The sequence below is a fragment of the Pleurodeles waltl genome, chromosome 2_1 (genome assembly GCF_031143425.1).
Source record: "Pleurodeles waltl isolate 20211129_DDA chromosome 2_1, aPleWal1.hap1.20221129, whole genome shotgun sequence".
NCBI lineage: Eukaryota > Metazoa > Chordata > Amphibia > Caudata > Salamandridae > Pleurodeles > Pleurodeles waltl.
This window is the reverse complement of record NC_090438.1, coordinates 620768734-620786278: the sequence shown is the minus strand read 5'-3', so window position 1 is coordinate 620786278 and position 17545 is coordinate 620768734. Positions and strand designations below refer to the sequence as shown.

Sequence of the window (17545 nt, the reverse complement as noted above, 5' to 3'; positions counted from 1 at the left end):
AACCACATCCTCTTCCTCCACTCCCATCACCACTTCTCCTACCTTTTACCTTGGTCCTAAGAAAGTTTTCCTCGCTAATCTTGACCTCTTTCCCTCCACTGACCCACCCCCTCCATCTGCAAAGAGTCCCAAGAGCACCTCAGCCACCACCAGCCCAGCTTCGAGTGTCACTGTGGTGCATGGGTTCTGGAGTCCACCCTTTGCCAGCAGTGACACTTCAATCAGCAGCAAGGGGACAGCCACCCCCCCCCCCCAGGCAAGAGGACCCAGAAACTAAAGGGCCGCCGTGAGAGGACTGACACGGCTGCCCCCAAGGAGCCAAGTTCGCCCACTTCACCAGCCACAACAGCTAGAGGAGGCAAGGGCCCGAGAGCCCCATCTAAGGAGCGAAAGGGCAGCAGGGCGGAGAAGTCAGCCAGCAGGAGCGCGGAGCAGGAGGGGCCCACAAGCCCCATCCCTGGTGTTAGGGAGAACACCAAAGGGCCAAGGACTCCGTCACCGAAGGGTCCAGCAACAGCACGGTCGGAGGGCGACTGAGCAGGGAGTCCAGGCCAGGTCTGGCTCCCTTGACTTACTGGACGAGCACCGCTGAAGAGGGCCCCGCCGTGCAGAAGAGCACCGCTGAAGAGGGCCCCGCCGTGCAGAAGAGCACCGCTGAACAGGGCCCCGCCGTGCAGAAGAGCACCGCTGAACAGGGCCCCGCCGTGCAGAAGAGCACCGCTGAAGAGGGCCCCGCCGTGCAGAAGAGCACCGCTGAAGAGGGCCCCGCCGTGCAGAAGAGCACCGCTGAAGAGGGCCCCGCCGTGCAGAAGAGCACCGCTGAACAGGGCCCCGCCGTGCAGAAGAGCACCGCTGAACAGGGCCCCGCCGTGCAGAAGAGCACCGCTGAAGAGGGCCCCGCCGTGCAGAAGAGCACCGCTGAACAGGGCCCCGCCGTGCAGAAGAGCACCGCTGAAGAGGGCCCCGCCGTGCAGAAGAGCACCGCTGAACAGGGCCCCGCCGTGCAGAAGAGCACCGCTGAAGAGGGCCCCGCCGTGCAGAAGAGCACCGCTGAACAGGGCCCCGCCGTGCAGAAGAGCACCGCTGAAGAGGGCGCCGCCGTGCAGAAGAGCACCGCTGAACAGGGCCCCGCCGTGCAGAAGAGCACCGCTGAAGAGGGCCCCGCCGTGCAGAAGAGCACCGCTGAAGAGGGCCCCGCCGTGCAGAAGAGCACCGCTGAAGAGGGCCCCGCCGTGCAGAAGAGCACCGCTGAACAGGGCCCCGCCGTGCAGAAGAGCACCGCTGAACAGGGCCCCGCCGTCTCAAGCACCGCTCCGCTGGGCCCCGCCTGTCAAGCACCGCTCCGCTGGGCCCTTCCTGTCAAGCACCGCTCCGCTGGGCCCTTCCTGTCAAGCACCACTCCACTGGGCCCTTCCTGTCAAGCACCGCTCCGCTGGGCCCTTCCTGTGAAGCACCTCTCCGCTGGGCCCCGCCGTCTCAAGCACCTCTCCGCTGGGCCCCGCAGTCTCAAGCACCGCTCCGCTGGGCCCCGCCGTCTCAAGCACCGCTCCGCTGGGCCCTGCAGTCTCAAGCACCGCTCCGCTGGGCCCTGCCGTCTCAAGCACCGCTCCGCTGGGCCCTTCCTGTCAAGCACCGCTCCGCTGGGCCCCGCCGTCTCAAGCACCGCTCCGCTGGGCCCCGCAGTCTCAAGCACCGCTCCGCTGGGCCCCGCCGTCTCAAGCTCCGCTCAGCTGGGCCCTTCCTGTCAAGCACCGCTCCGCTGGGCCCCGCCGTCTCAAGCACCGCTCCGCTGGGCCCTTCCTGTCAAGCACCGCTCCGCTGGGCCCTTCCTGTCAAGCACCACTCCGCTGGGCCCTTCCTGTCAAGCACCGCTCCGCTGGGCCCCACCGTCTCAAGCACCGCTCCGCTGGGCCCTTCCTGTCAAGCACCGCTCCGCTGGGCCCTTCCTGCATGCACTGTTAACGGTTCACTGTGCCCACCATGCCTCCTCCTTGACCAGTGGAGACTGTAATCCACTTGAGAGACTGTGGCTTTGCACTCCCCAGGATGGCACAGTGGGCAACCCACCCACTTGTGAGACTTGAGAGACTGTGGCTTTGCACTCCCCAGGATGGCACAGTGGGCAATCCACCCACTTGTGAGACTTGAGAGACTGTGGCTTTGCACTCCCCAGGATGGAACAGTGGGCATGGTGGCCCCTTCGTGGTTCTGGCGTCGTGGACTCATGTGGCTGTGGTGCCCCCCCCTTCCCTTCCCCCTGAGGTGCCTGTAGTTTTTTCATCAGATGCCCCTGCAGTGTTCTCTCCAGAGGACTCAGGTCTCCTGTGTGGGCTTTGCCCTTGTGTTGTTACACTTTGGCCCACGGACACTTCGATTTTCTTTTGATGTGCAGGACTAATTGCCTCGGTTATCCATTGCACTGTATATAGACTTATTTTGATATTGATTTTTTGGCTAGTTGACCATAACTTTTCAGAGCCTATTTTGTACATAAATTTTTATTCACAATTTAATTATGTCTTTGCATTTATCAGGGGGGTTTGGGTGGTGTCACTGTGACTTGTTGCTCTGCATTGGTGTGTACATAGTTTGGGGGGGTGGGGGTCGCATATGTTTGTGCATGTAAGCTTTCCTCCTCCCCCCTCCCGTGTGTCGTAGGTGCAGTACTCACCGTTGTCGTCTGCGTCGGCGTTCGTACTCGTGGTAGATGAGCAGGTAGACGAGAGCAGGTAGTATGTTTAATTCGGGTTCCATGCTGTCCTCCTTCCTCGTGGAGTGCGTAGAGGTGAGCATTTTCCCGTTCGTAGTCTGTTTCCGCCGTGTTTTTATCGGCGGGGCTCCCGCCCCGGAAAAGGTGGCGGATTGGTGAGTTGTGATAGAGTGGGCGGTACGTTGTCTGCCGCCTGCCTGTTGGCGGTGACCGCCGCGCTGTTTGTCTGTACCGCCGCGGCGGGCGGAGTGTTAATGTGGCGGGCTGTGTTGGCGGTTCCCGCCAGGGTCAGAATTCCATTTTTTGGACCGCCAGCCTGTTGGCGGGTTGGCCGCCGCTTTATCACCGACCGCCAGGGTTAGAATCACCCCCAAAGTCTTTAAGATGCACAAGAAAATATTGACCTTTCGGCCAGCAAGAAAATGGGCAATGGCGGTCTTCTCTTGTGCAGTCTTGTTAAGTTAAAGTCCCTGAAACTATTTCCTAAGCCCCTATTTGTAAAGGGATCACATGTTCACACTTTGTCCAATAAAACGGAAACTTCAAATCTATGAATTCTACCATTACTCCGTTCACATGTCACTGATTGGATTCACTTGCAAGGTCCTCATCATCCGGCTCGTCAGGTAACAATATTGTTGCAGCTTCTACTCCAGTCAATGTCTCCATTGTTCTCCTCCTGAGAAAGTCAGTCTCACACACATTACACACATAATGTTATATTTAGCAAGAACAGTATCTTCTAGCAATCAGTTCTCATAAGAAACTTTCCAGCTACAAGCACATTTAAAGTACAATGGAAAATCACAATTTAACTCTCTAGGACAGCCATTTATTAAAAGTTAAGAAATACAGCTTGACTGGAGCTAGCAACTAGGCCAAGACCTTCGCTAAGTTAAGGCCTACAATTAATAAAGCTAATACATAATGCATAACCCTTAATGTGACATGTTACTATATTAGTCAAACATATGCTCAGCATTTCATATTAATAAACTACTATTAAGTACACTTTGTAAACATTGACGGCCACTCATCGTGATCACATTTTCCAATGCATGCAGTATTTTTCTATGTTATGTTTTCTACACAAGTCCATTACTCATAATACATGAACACCTATTAATAATTTTTATTAAAACACCTGCGCTAGCACTCCCAAATGGCATCCAGGTACGAATGCAAACTGGAGAGCTCTGGGGCCTTCAGAGAAATTCAACGCTACAGAAATGTAACAACAATGCATGTTCTTCTAGAAACGCATTCTGAAGAACCACAGCCAATGGGCTCCGCATTTTAGAATCCTTCCCAAATCTCATTTCTGAAGTTGAATCTGTTTTTAAACAACACTTCAGCGGCCAATACCTTAAAGCTGAATGGAAGGAACACACATCTGTTTAAATCTGGTTTAAATTGTATATTATAAACACCGATTAGACAACATATATGCATCAGATATGGCCATCTGTTTCTATTTACCTACCCACTCCCATGTGAAAGTAATAATGTTTGACAGCAGTGTTTTTAATAAAATTGTAATTGCGCTATTTAGAGCTATCCATTTGACGTATCTGCCATATCTTTTGGCAGGCCCATAAAACCTGTTAATAGCTGCAAGGCGGTGTGTTTATTGCCACATGTCACAATCTGATACGCTCACTAAAGTACTGCAGTCAGATGAGTGGAACATTGCGTAACTGATCGGGGCAGGGTTTCTACACTCTGCTATACTGCCTGAGGTATGGAAATGCTAGTGAGAAACAAATGTGCCGAGGGCCCTGCTGTACTCGGTGTGTGGGATGCCTTTGACATTCAAAGTGGTAAAAAGGAATAGCGAACATACTTGCTAATTTGAAAAAATAACAGTCCCATCGGTTTAAAAGGAATCAAAAACGATAATGGACTGCCTACACGCAAATGCAGGGCCGGCTTCAGGGCGGTGCGAGCGGTGCGGCCGCACCGGGTGCAGACCTGGATTTGGGGGGGCAATGTTTAGCAATGACTTACGAAACTTGGTATTTAAAAGCACCTGCAGAAAAGTTCCTTGTGGGTCCTGCCTTGGGGAGGCAATTAAAATGTCAAGATACCCCTTGTGAATAATGTTCCTGCTAGGGAGAGCGATGGGAGTTTTGTCTAGGGGCAGCTTTCACTCGCCCTAAAGTAGCGTAGAGGGGTAATGTGCCAGCTGCAAAGAACAGAGCTATATTTTATGTGGATAGCTGGGTTGATTAGTAAAGCCAGCCTTTAACAAGTACTTTAAAACAAATGAATGTATGTGAAATGGGGGCTACGGAGAGATGAGGGGCTCATTTGCCTGTTGGTGGTGAGGGAATCCGAGGAGGTGGTCATGGGGTGGGTGGCATCAAAAAAGACTGTGGCACAGGGCACCACCAGTGCTAAAGCTGACCCTGCGCAAAGGGGGTGTAGAAGACTGCTTTGTTTAAATATATTTGCATTGGAGCTGTGCTCTTGAACAATTAATTCCATTCTGCACCTATGGCACAGCGAACACCATTATAAAGGGGACTGCTCCCAATAACTTCACGTGCCCCGAAAAAATCATTTGTTCCTCCATCATATCTGTCTGTCAATTCGCCCGCAGTTGGTGGTATCACACTTGGAATCCCGCTTTTCACCCTCCAAAAAAGATGTTAATTTTCCATCCACGAACTTTATCTTTATGGGCTCACCCAGTTTAATGCCTGACTTCACACGCATTTTTGAGTCAAAAAGGTTACAGGTCTGACTACAAGCAATAGCTGTATCTTTCAATTGCTGGCGTACTGTGAGGCGATTACCATGATACGAATCCTAAAATTATCCAAGCAACCTCTTTAAAATGGAGGCTGTTGCACCAAATCTATGAAGTCAACCAACAGTAGATGTTAATTTGCTATGATGTGTTTATCTCAGGTTTCAGGGGATTCATTAGGTGCACCCAAATATATCACTGAATTGATTGACAATGATTGGAAGTAGTATTTTCTAAAGACTAAACATTCAATACTCCCATGCCCTGAGGATGCTGCCACAAAATACCCAAAATATATCTGTCCTGTAATATAGTTATTTATATAGACTATATTGTTTATTAAAAGTGAAGCAGGATTATTTTACATTTATAAATTAGATTTTTTTTTAGGAACTGTAGGTTTACATCCTTCTATCTGGCGTTTGACACCAAAGGACAGTGCTTTGTGTTCAATTATTCTATTATTGTTATTTAATTAGTATTAGCATATGGAGTTCAATAAATACGCTTATCACACCTGAAATCAAACTGATACCATATACATATACATTTATACATATAAAATTCACAGAAAAAAACAAAGGTTACAGACACGTTATAGTTAGGTTGATGTTTTATCCATACAAAAGCTTAGACATCAGCAGTTATAATTATACTTATATTAAGAAACTATAACTCAGAGCCTCAATCAATCAATCAATCAAGAATTTGTAAAAGCGCGCTACTCACCCGGAGGGTCTCAAGGCGCTGGGGGAGGGGGGACCGCTACTGCTCGAACAGCCAGGTCTTGAGTTGCTTCCTGAAGGAGAGGTGGTTTTGGGTCAGACGGAGGTGGATGGGGAGGGAGTTCCAAGTCTTGGCTGCCAGGTAGGAGAAGGATCTTCCTCCCATGGTGGCTTTTCTAATGTGTGGTACGGCGGCGAGTTCGTGGCTGGTCGATCGTAGCTGGCGGGTGGGAGTGTAGAAGGTCAGGCGGTTATTGAGGTACCTGGGGCCCAGGTCGTGGAGGGCCTTGTGTGCGTGGGTGAGGAAACGGAACGTGATTCTCTTGCTGACGGGGAGCCAGTGCAGGTCTCTCAGGTGTCCGGAGATGTGGCTGTGTCGGGGGATGTCGAGGATGAGGCGTGCGGAGGCGTTCTGGATGCGTTGGAGTCTTTTCTGTAGTTTGGCCGTGGTTCCGGTGTAGAGGGTGTTTCCGTAGTCCAGTCGGCTGGTGACGAGTGCCTGGGTGACCGTCTTCCTGGTTTCGGTGGGGATCCCTCGGAAGATCTTTCGGAGCATGCGTAGGATGTTGAAGCATGATGATGAGATGGCGTTGACTTGTCTGGTCATCGAGAGGGAGGAGTCCAGGATGAAGCCCAGGTTGCGTGCATGGTCCGTTGGTTTGGGTGCGCTGCCCAGGGCAGGGGGCCACCAGGAGTCGTCCCAGGCAGAGGGTGATGATCCAAGGATGAGGACTTCTGTCTTGTCTGAGTTCAGTTTCAGGCGGCTGTTCATCATCCACTCGGCTACGTCTTTCATCCCTTCGTGCAGGTTGGTTCTGGCGGTGGCTGGGTCGTTGGTGAGGGAGAGGATCAGCTGGGTGTCATTGGCGTAGGAGATGATGTTGAGGTTGTGTTGGCGTGCGATGGCTGCGAGGGGGCTCATGTAGATGTTGAAGAGGGTGGGGCTGAGTGATGATCCTTGTGGTATGCCGCAGATGACTTCGGTGGCCTCGGATCTGAACGGGGGGAGGCAGACTCTCTGGGTTTTTCCGGCGAGGAACAAGATGATCCACTCTAGTGCCTTCTCTTGGATTCCGATGTTGCTGAGGCGCTGCACTAGGGTGTGGTGGCAGACAGTATCGAACGCTGCGGAGAGGTCCAGGAGGATGAGGGCCGCTGTTTCCCCGTTGTCGAGCAGGGCTCGGATGTCGTCAGTGGCTGCGATGAGGGCAGTCTCGGTGCTGTGGTTGGCTCGGAAGCCAGACTGCGAGTGGTCGAGGGATCCGTTAGTCTCGAGGAAGGCGGCTAGCTGTCTGTTGATGGTCTTCTCGATGACTTTGGCAGGAAACGGGAGAAGCGAGATGGGGCGGTAGTTCTTGAGGTCGGTGGGGTCTGCTGAAGGTTTCTTCAGGAGGGCGCTGAGTTCGGCATGCTTCCAGCTCTCCGGGAAGGTGGCGGTGTTGAAGGAGCAGTTGATGATGTCCCGGAGATGGGGTGCGATGACGGAGTCGGCCTTGTTGAAGACGTGGTGGGGGCATGGGTCGGTTGGTGATCCGGAATGGATGGTGTTCATCGTATGGATGGTGTCTTCGGTACTGACCAGGGTCCAGGCGCGGAGGGTGGTGTTGGGGGGCGTCGGTTTGGTGGTTGGGTGCGTGGTCTGTGCGCTGAAGCTGTTGTGTATGTCGGCGATCTTGCGGTGAAAGAACGAGGCGAGTGAGTCGCAGAGGTCTTGTGAGGGAGTGATGTCGTTGTTTCCGGCGCTGGGGTTGGAGAGCTCTTTGACGATGCTGAAGAGTTCCTTGCTGTTGTGTGCGTTGTTGTCTAGTCGTTCTTTGAATGCTGTCTTCTTGGTGGTGTGGATCAGCTGGTGGTGTTTGCGGGAGGCGTGCTTGAGGGCGGTCATGTTGTCTGTGGTCGGGTTTTTTCGCCAGGCTTTCTCGAGGGTGCGCAGTTCTTCTTGGAGTTCTTGAGGTCGTTGTTGAACCAGGAGGCTTTCTTGCTGTTGGGCCTGATGGGATGGGTTTTCAGAGGTGCGAGGTTGTCAGCGCAGTTGGTGATCCACTGTGTGAGGTTGTTGGCTGCTTGGTTGGGGTCCGCTGAGCTGGCGGGAGGGTTCTGGCTCAGTGATGTGGAGAGCTGGTCGGTGGTGATCTTGTTCCAGCTCCTGCGGGGAGCCTCATGTGGGTGGTGGTGAGTCGTGGTTCTTCTGAAGCTGAAGTGGACGCAGCTGTGGTCTGTCCAGTGGAGTCCGGTGGAGTGGCTGAAGGAGATGTACTTGCTGAAGGAGAAGACTGGGTCAAGCGTGTGTCCGGCGTAGTGGGTGGGGGTGTTCACCAGTTGCTTGAGTCCGAGGTTGGCGAGGTTGTCCAGCAGGGTGGTGGTGTTGTTGTCGTTGTTGTTCTCCAGGTGGAAGTTGAGGTCCCTTAGGAGGATGTAGTCAGCGGAGGGGAGGGCGTGTGGGCTGATGAAGTCTGCGATGTCTTCGTTGAATTGTGTGCGGGGTCCTGGGGGTCTGTAGATGAGGGTGCCTCTGAGTGCGGTCTTGGGGTCGGTGTGTATCTGGAAGTGAAGGTGTTCGGCAGCTGTGAGGGTGTCGTCGGAGTTGGTCGTGATGCGGATGGTGTTCTTGTGGACGATGGCGATGCCTCCTCCTGTCTGGTTGACGCGGTCCCTCCGGGTGATCTTGTATCCGTCCGGGATGGCGATGGCGATGTCGGGCGCTGAGGAGGCGTTCATCCAGGTTTCTGTGAGGAAGGCGACGTCTGGAGATGTGGTGTCAAGCAGGTTCCAGAGTTCCACGGCGTGTCTGTGGATGGAGCGGGTGTTGAGCAGGATGCACTTCAGGTGGTTGCTGCTGGTGCTTGGCTTGGCGGGTGCGGTGCGGGTCCGAATGCAGGAGAACTTGCAGGATTGGCAGGCGAAGGGTCCATGGGTGCGTCTTGGGGCGGCTCGGCAGCACCCGGGGATCCGGCTGGTGTTGAGTGCGAGGAGGGTGGCGGCGTCGTAGGTCCGGCGGGTAGGCTTGCAACGGCGGGGGCCAGGGGGTCTGGCGCTGGGCGCGGTCCAGGCGCGGACGGGCGCAGACGGGCTTGCCTTTGGCGCGCCAGCGCCGCGCCCGCTGCGCGGCCTCCATATGAGGGGAAGAGGGAGGGAGGAGCAGCTGGGAGGTGGGAGCGGGGTGGCCAATGGGGTGTAAGGGGGCGGAGCTACCGGGACGCGGCGGCGGGAAAGCGGGCGGCGAGGGGGTGACGCGGCGAGACGAGGGAAACAGAAGTAAAAAGGAGCACAGTCAGGGCAACAAAAGTAAGGGAGAACAAATCAGGGCAACAATACCAGGGGCACAGGCACTCGGGGTACAGAATAAAAGAGCGGACACAGGCACTCGGGGTACAGAATAAAAAAAGCGGACACAGGCACTCGGGGCACAAAATCAGAGAGGACACTGGCGCTCGGTCACAGAAGGTGGGCACAGGCAGTCAGGGCACGGCAGCGAGAGCGGTCACACTGGGGGCTGCGTGGCGGCGAGGGGAGCGACCTGCCTGGGAACCAGTAACCTAAAGTTACTTTCCGGCACGAGCTATAATTCTTCAGATAAGTATGACTATAACTTCAACTGCTGAATTTCTATGGTTTTGTATGGATAAAACTTCAACCTAACTATAACGTCCCTGGAACCTTTGGCTTTTTTCTGTGAATTTCTATGGTTTAATGCACACGTTAATACTTGTGTCAGGTTGCAGCAAGCCAATCAAGGCCTTACTTTTCCCCAGGATCCGAGGAGGAATTTTTGAATCTGCGGATCAGCAAAAAAAAAAAAAAAAAGGGGCACTTTTTTTGTGCATGAGGGGTCCCTAAAGGACCCCTCCATGTGTCCTATGGGGCCAGGATACCTGTATCCTGCACCTTTATATGTTTTTACACTGTTTTTTCCCACCCCCCAGGCAATACAAGAAAGAAAATGGCAGCTGCAACTTTGCTGCCAGGTTGTGGCCAGCCTATAAGGACTTTGCTTTTCATCTGAATCTGCGGATGATCCAAGGAGGAGATAGTAGGTGCACTTTTTCGTTGTGTGCACAGCAGTGCATTTGAGTTATCCATTATGTAAGCATGCAAACTACCATTTTTATGTGATGATTGCAAGGGATAGGACAGGCCACATGGAACTTTTTGTTTTATATATTTAATGATCCTAAATTGTAAATTTTAAAGCATATTTAATGCTATCTCCCCTAAACAGCCAACTATTTCAAAGACTGCTGTGAACGGGAGCTTTTGAAATCATCCAACAATATTCTTAGAAGTATTGTTCCTCTATACCAGCAAAGTATTTACTTGGTAAGAGACAAATATTTCCAGCAGCATTCTAAAATATGTTTGAGGGCATGTCAAAAATTAAAGATCACAGCAACAATACTGAAATTGGGAACCCATGACAAAGAAGACAAATCAACCACTATATATTTTGTTAAAGAACACTAATTGGTCATATTGCATTTAACAAAAATGTTGATACTCCATAGGTGTCTTAAAGTTTTTAGGGTATGATGTAGGTGGTGACTAGGCTGATTTTACAGAAGATTTATAAAGAGATGACTTATTTGATATGGCCAGGAACATACCTCAGAAATACATTTAAAACCCTTAAACTCCCACATTGAAAAGGAGGAGTGTCCCTAATTTTGAATGCTATCATGTATCTTCATAGCACCAATATTTGATGGAGTGGCTAAAACACTCTGTTAACCAGGAAAGACATATAATGGGGAACTTTATGCTAACATAAAGCATATGTTCTGCTGCATCAATTGTTTTGGTCTCTGTGTAAAATCTAACACCTGGCCTCCCTGGTGTCTGAGGTCTGGAACTGGATGGCTCGTAGTGTAATGAAACATATGCAATTCCCGAACAAATTTGACATTACGGGCTTCCTGTCATTTTCTAATTAAGATGGGAGGCTAAATTGATAAGGTAGATGTAGGGAGGCTGTCAGACACCAGAAGGGCTATATATAAAGGACATCTTCTTAACCTTTGACGAAACCAGAAATCTGTTTGCCATTTGAATAGGTCAATTCCTATTCCATGCTAGGATGTTGCGAATATCAAAGATCACATGGGAAGGCTTTCTTGGCACACTGCCCCACTCACCAGTGCTAACTACATTGATGGCACTAGCACAGGAATGCTGCCATAAGATGTTAGTAGGTTGAATATGTTGCTGTATTTATTTTATTAATGCTCAAGATGTTAAAATAAAGATGCCTTTTTACTACACATGACGTTATCATGACCAGTAATCAAATAATTGTATTTTTGAAGCATACTGCAGATTTCTGGTCTAGGCCTTATATTTAGCACCAAAGTTACTGAGACAATGAAACCTCTTGTTGAGTCTACATCCTGTTCCAAAAAAGGAAAATGCCTGATTAAATTAGTAGCTCTATCATGACCTGACATATGTCGGAAGGGTGTCTTTAACGCTGGTTGGCTATGAACTACTGGTTATGCACTGCCTAAAACTGCACTGAATGTCCTCTTTGATTCTATTACAAATAATACAAATATTGTCTGTCGTCTCCATATACTTTACTTGAAGGCCCAAAAGTTGATAATTTGGTATCATGATATGGATGATAAGGATGTCTCTTTTGTGTTTGTTTTGACAGATCACCACAAAAAAAATTCCAGGTAGAAGCTGAGGTCTTTTTTTGTAAAGTGCGTGTATATATATATATATATATATATATATATATATACATACATACAGTGCTTTAGTGCTTTAAATGGGCCGGTACTGAGTACCAGCACTTTTTTATTTTGAGAGAGAGAGTTCCTGAACTTCTCAAGAAAAATGCAATACTTTTAATTGGAGAGTACCAGAACTTCTCAGAAACAAGCAGGTACTCTGATACAGACTACCTTCACTTCTATTATTCCATTTCAAGCACTGTATATATATATATATATATATATATATATATATATATATATATATATATATATATATTTATATATATATACATAGATAGATAGATAGATAGATAGATAGATAGATAGATAGATAGATAGATAGATAGATAGATAGATAGATAGATAGATTTGGCAAGCGTCTCCTTGAAGAGTTGGACCCTAAGGAGCAAACTCTGTGGGGGCACGAGACCTGTTTGTTTTTGCTAATTATTTAATTGCAGTAACTGAGGTGTTCAGCCTCTCCTAAAGTCATTTTTCCTCAAATCAGCTGAGACAGAAGTAATATTGACATGCAAGGATTGTGACCTACTGGGTTTTCCAATGGGTTTTAGACATGTGGCATAGCATCCAGAATGCTGTGCAGCATGCTACAGTTAAAAAAAGAAAAGCCTTGGACGCAGTCGCCCACATCATGTTGTTGGTGCACCATGCATGTGCATGACTACAAAATGACACAGGAACTTTTTTTCTTTTTATTTACTGAAAATATTTTTGCAAAGACGTTCATCACAATACAAATGGCAGAAAAAAAATGCCTATCACCATTATCATGGCACAAAATATGTCAACCTCAGTTTCTTTGTGACTACTGTGGTGGTCAGTTAACGTTTCTATAAGGAAGGCACACCAATCTGGATCCTGAACAGAATGCCCCTGCAGTAGTTAGTATACTATAGAATGCAGGAGCTTCATTTCTTGTGCCTGCAAGCTTCAAAGCTGTCAGATGTGCTATTTATACAAGGTGTCATATTTTAAAAGGACAACAGATTCGTGCACTCTCAGAGATTGAAGTGCGTATTTATTCAGTTTGCCAGCTAAAACAAAAAGGTCTTGATAAACGTGTTTCGGCTGGGTGCCTTTATCAATGTCAAGCTCGCCGGCTGAAAATCGCCGTTTAAATAATCATGACAACATTTCCAAGGGCCAAGGGCAAGGAAAAAGGTACAGGCGCCGCAGGCAGGATGGATCTGGTGCCTGTTGCTGGAGCAGCATCTGGGGAAACACCACCAGCCATGGCACTTCAGCCATCTGAGGCTGCAGGGGAAAGGCTGGATCCTCCCACCACCACTGGCAGAACCGTCACCTGCACCGCCGCCAGCAATGCCAGCAGCACCGCCACCTGCACCGCCACCTGCACTGCCAGCACCAGCAGCCCCAGTGGGCAGTCGTCCGAGGCTGCAGGGGAAGGGCTGGAGCCTCCCCCCACCACTGACAGCACCGCCACCTGCACCGCCAGCAGCACTACTGACAGCAGCACCAGTGGGTAGCCGTTCAAGGCTGCAGGGGAAGGGCTGGAGCCTCCCCCTACCACTGGCAACCCTGACGCCAGCCCAGCAACTGCCACCACTGAGCAGCCGTCACCTCCGTCGGGCAGTGTGTAGTCATGCCTACATGGGCTGTAGTGCGTCCTGGTCCCTGCAACAACTGTAGGTGTGACACCTAGGTGAGAGACTGTGACCTTCTACCATCCAGGATCTTCATCGCTGGGCACAAAGCCCCCTCCACAACCAATGGAAGAAGGCATCCACTCATCCCCTGCCAGGATGGAGCACACTGGGCACAAAGCCCCCTCCAGACCAGTGGAAGAAGGCATCCACTCACCCCCTCCATGCCATGATGAAGCATACTGGGCACAAATCCCCCTCCAGAACCAGTGGAGAAGCCATCCACTTGAGAGACTGTGGCTTTGCACTCACCACAACCAAGCAGTGGGCAAACCACCCACTAGAGAGACTGTGGCTTTGCACTCCCCAGGACCAAGCAGTGGGCAAATCACCCACTGGAGGGACTGTGGCTTTGCACTCCCCAGGACATCACAGAGGGCATATAGCCCCCTCCAGGAGCAGTGGCATTTTACAATCTTCCGGCTGAGGTGCCCCTTCTTCCCCTTCCCCCTGAGGTGCCTGTGTATCTTCGACCTGATGCGCCAGCAGTGTTCTCTCCATATTGAGGCAGGAGTCAAGTGTGGCCTTTGCCTATGTGTTATTGCCCTGTGGGCCACGGACATTTTGGACTGGGCATTGTCCCTCCACTTGTATATATTGTAGATACTGTTTTGTGTTTTAAGGACATATTTCTTGAAATGTATATTATTACACTGGCTTTACTCACTTCCTTTTGTCCTTGCATTATTTCTGAGGGGTATGGGGTGGATATGTAATGTTGTTGCATCTGTTTGTGTGTATGGTGTTGGGGGTGGGGGTGTTGCGTGTGTGTGTCACTCTCTTTTTCCTCCCCCCTCCCTTGCGTGCTAGGTGCGGTACTCACCGTGGTCGTCTTCGCCGGCGTTCGTGTTCCTGGTGTAGGAGGAGGTAAACCAGCATGGGGAAGATCTGCAACTCGGGCTCCATGGTGTTGTGGTTCTTCCTTGAGTGTCCAGAGGTGAGTCGTTTCCCTTCTGTGTACTGTTTACGCTGTGCTTTTGATGGTGTTGGTACCGCCCCGGAAAAGCTGGCGGATTGGCTTGTTGTAATACTGTTGGCGTTACATTGTCTTCCGCCTGGCTGTTGGTGGTTACTGCTGCGGTGCTTGTTGCTACTGCCGTGGCGGTCGGTGTCTTAAAGTGGCTGTCTGTGTTGGTGGTTTCCACCGTGGTCAAAATTCGATTTTTTTTTACCGCCGGCCTGTTGGCGGAATTACCTCCGCTTTATCACCGACCACCAGGGTTGTAATGAGGGCCTTAGTGGTTAATGTAGAGGACTTTGGGACTAAGAACAGATTTACTTAACAAGAGAGCTGTAAAAAAAACAGTACCTTGCATTAACAAATGCTTTGAAACGTTTATTAAAAGCATATGGAACTGAATTTTGACCTTGCGTTGGAAGTATGTGTGCCAATTCTCTATTGCTGTGAGAAGGTCACTAATTGTTTTTCCGGTTATTTGTAAGTAAAAACTCAGCTTTTTGCAACATATAGTAGTTATAATGGTTATTATTTTATAAAGCTAGTTCATCCACTAGCGTATCCAGGCGCTGAATCGGGGATGTTTATTGTTATCCAACCCACTTTTTATCAACCTCAACCTCAGGAAATAATAGCTGAGTGGGGCCACATAGATTCAAACCTGTGAACATTACAAAAAACACTGACTGCAGCACTAGACGAGTCAGGCATCAGAACATATAAACTTCTAAAGAGTTTCCTTCAGGTCACCCTTACCAAAGTTCTCAAATGTCGTAAAATATGCCTCAATGCACAAATTACACACATGCGTCAAGAGATGGGGACTCATTGTGTGAATCTGAAAGTTTTCGGTATCCACATTAAACTCAGCATTGGAACTGCACAGTAACTTAATGCACCAAGCAAAAATTAACTGATTTTGAATTATCTCTGTAGGAGGCTGGCCTGGCTTGTAGTGGGTACCAAGGGGTACTTACACTCTGTACCAGGTCCAGTTATCCCTTATTAGTGCAGAAGAGGTGTTTCTAGCAGCTTAGGCTGATAGAAGGTAGCTATAGCAGAGCAGCTTAGGCTGAACTAGGAGACATGCAAAGCTCCCACTATACCACTGGTGTCATATGCACAATATCATAAGAAAACACAATACACAGATATACTAAAAATAAAGGTACTTTATTTTTATGACAATATGCCAAAAGTATCTCAGTGAGTACCCTCAGTATGAGGATGCCAAATATACACAAGATATATGTGGACAATACCAAAAATATGCAGTAATAGCAAAAGGAAGTAATGCAAGCAGTGTAAAGTTACAATAGATTGCAATAGGAGCACATAGGTATAAGGGCAACACAAACCATAAACTCCAAAAGTGGAATGCGAACCACGAATGGACCCCAAACCTATGTGAGCTTGTAGAGGGTCGCTGGAACTGTAAGAAAACAGTGAGGGTTAGAAAAATAGCCCACCCCAAGACCCTGTAAGGTAGGTGTAAAATGCACCTACAACCCCCAAAAAGCACAGAACTCGTGATAGGGGGTTTCTGCAAGGAAGACCAACACCAGCAAAGCAACAACAGTGGATTTCCGGACCTGAGTACCTGTGAAACAAGGGGACCAAGTCCAAGAGTCGCGACAATGTCGAGAGTGGGCAGATGCCCAGGAAATGCCAGCTGAGGGTGCAAAGGAGCTGCCACAGGATGGAAGAAGCTTGGTGTTTTGCAAGAACGAAGAGGACTAGGAACTTCCCCTTTGGAGGATGGATGTCCCACATCTTGAAGAAGCTTGCAGAGGTGTTCGCACGCAGAAAGACCGCAAACAAGCCTTGCTAGCTGCAAGGGTCGCGGTTAGGGTTTTTGGATGCTGCTGTGGCCCAAGAGGGACCAGGATGTCGCCACTTGGATGAGGAGACAGAGGAGGCGCCCAGCAAGTCAGGGAGCCCTCACAGAAGCAGGCAGCACCCCCAGATGTACCGGATCAGGCACTTAGAAGAGGAGTGAACCGGAGTCCACCCGAAGTCAGAAAAGGGAGTCCCATGACGTTGGAGGACAACTCAGAAGGTTGTGCACTGCAGGTTAGAGTGTCGGTGACCCAGGCTTGGCTGTGCACAAAGGAAATCCTGGAAGAGTGCACAGGAGCCGGAGCAGCTGCAAATCACGCGGTACCCAGCAATGCAGTCTAGCGTGGGGAGGCAAGGACTTACCTCCACCAAACTTGGACTGAAGAGTCACTGGACTGTGGGAGTCACTTGGACAGAGTTGCTGAGTTCCTGGGACCACGCTCATCGTGCTGAGAGGGGACCCAGAGGACCGGTGATGCAGTCTTTTGTTGCCTGCGGTTGCAGGGGGAAGATTCCGTCGACCCACGGGAGATTTCTTCAGAGCTCCTGGTGCAAGAAGGAGGCAGGCTACCCCCAGGGCATGCATCACCAGGAAACAGGCGAGAAAGCCGGCAGGATGAAGCGATACAAGGTTGCAGTAGTCGTCTTTGCTACTTTGTTGCAGTTTTGCATGCGTCCTGCGCAGTCAGCGGTCGATCCTTTGGCAGAAGGTGAAGAGGGAGATGCAGAGGAACTCTGGTGAGCTCTTGCATTCGGTATCTGAAGAATTCCCCAAAGTAGAGACCCTAAATAGCCACAAAAGGAGGTTTGGCTACCTAGGAAGGAGGATAGGCTAGTAACACAGGTAAGAGCCTATCAGAAGGAGTCTCTGACGTCACCTGCTGGCCCTGGCCACTCAGAGCAGTCCAGTGTGCCAGCACACCTCTGAATCCAAGATGGCAGAGGTCTGGGGCACGCTGGAGGAGCTCTGGGCACCTCCCCTGGGAGGTGCAGGTCAGGGGAGTAGTCACTCCCCTTTCCTTTGTCCAGTTTCGAGCCAGAGCAGGGCTGGGGGATCCCTGAACTGGTGTAGACTGGCTTATGCAGAGATGGGCACCATCTGTGCCTATCAAAACATTTCCAGAGGCTGGGGGAGGCTACTCCTCCCCAGCCCTGACACCTTTTT

The 17545-nt window shown here is 50.2% G+C and overlaps 1 protein-coding gene across 2 annotated transcripts in view; it reads right to left on the bottom strand.

Annotated features, from left to right (window-relative positions):
• The window catches only part of SUGCT (succinyl-CoA:glutarate-CoA transferase), a 2876649-nt gene that overhangs the window by 2695111 nt on the left and 163993 nt on the right, over nucleotides 1-17545 (bottom strand). The window lies entirely within an intron of this gene.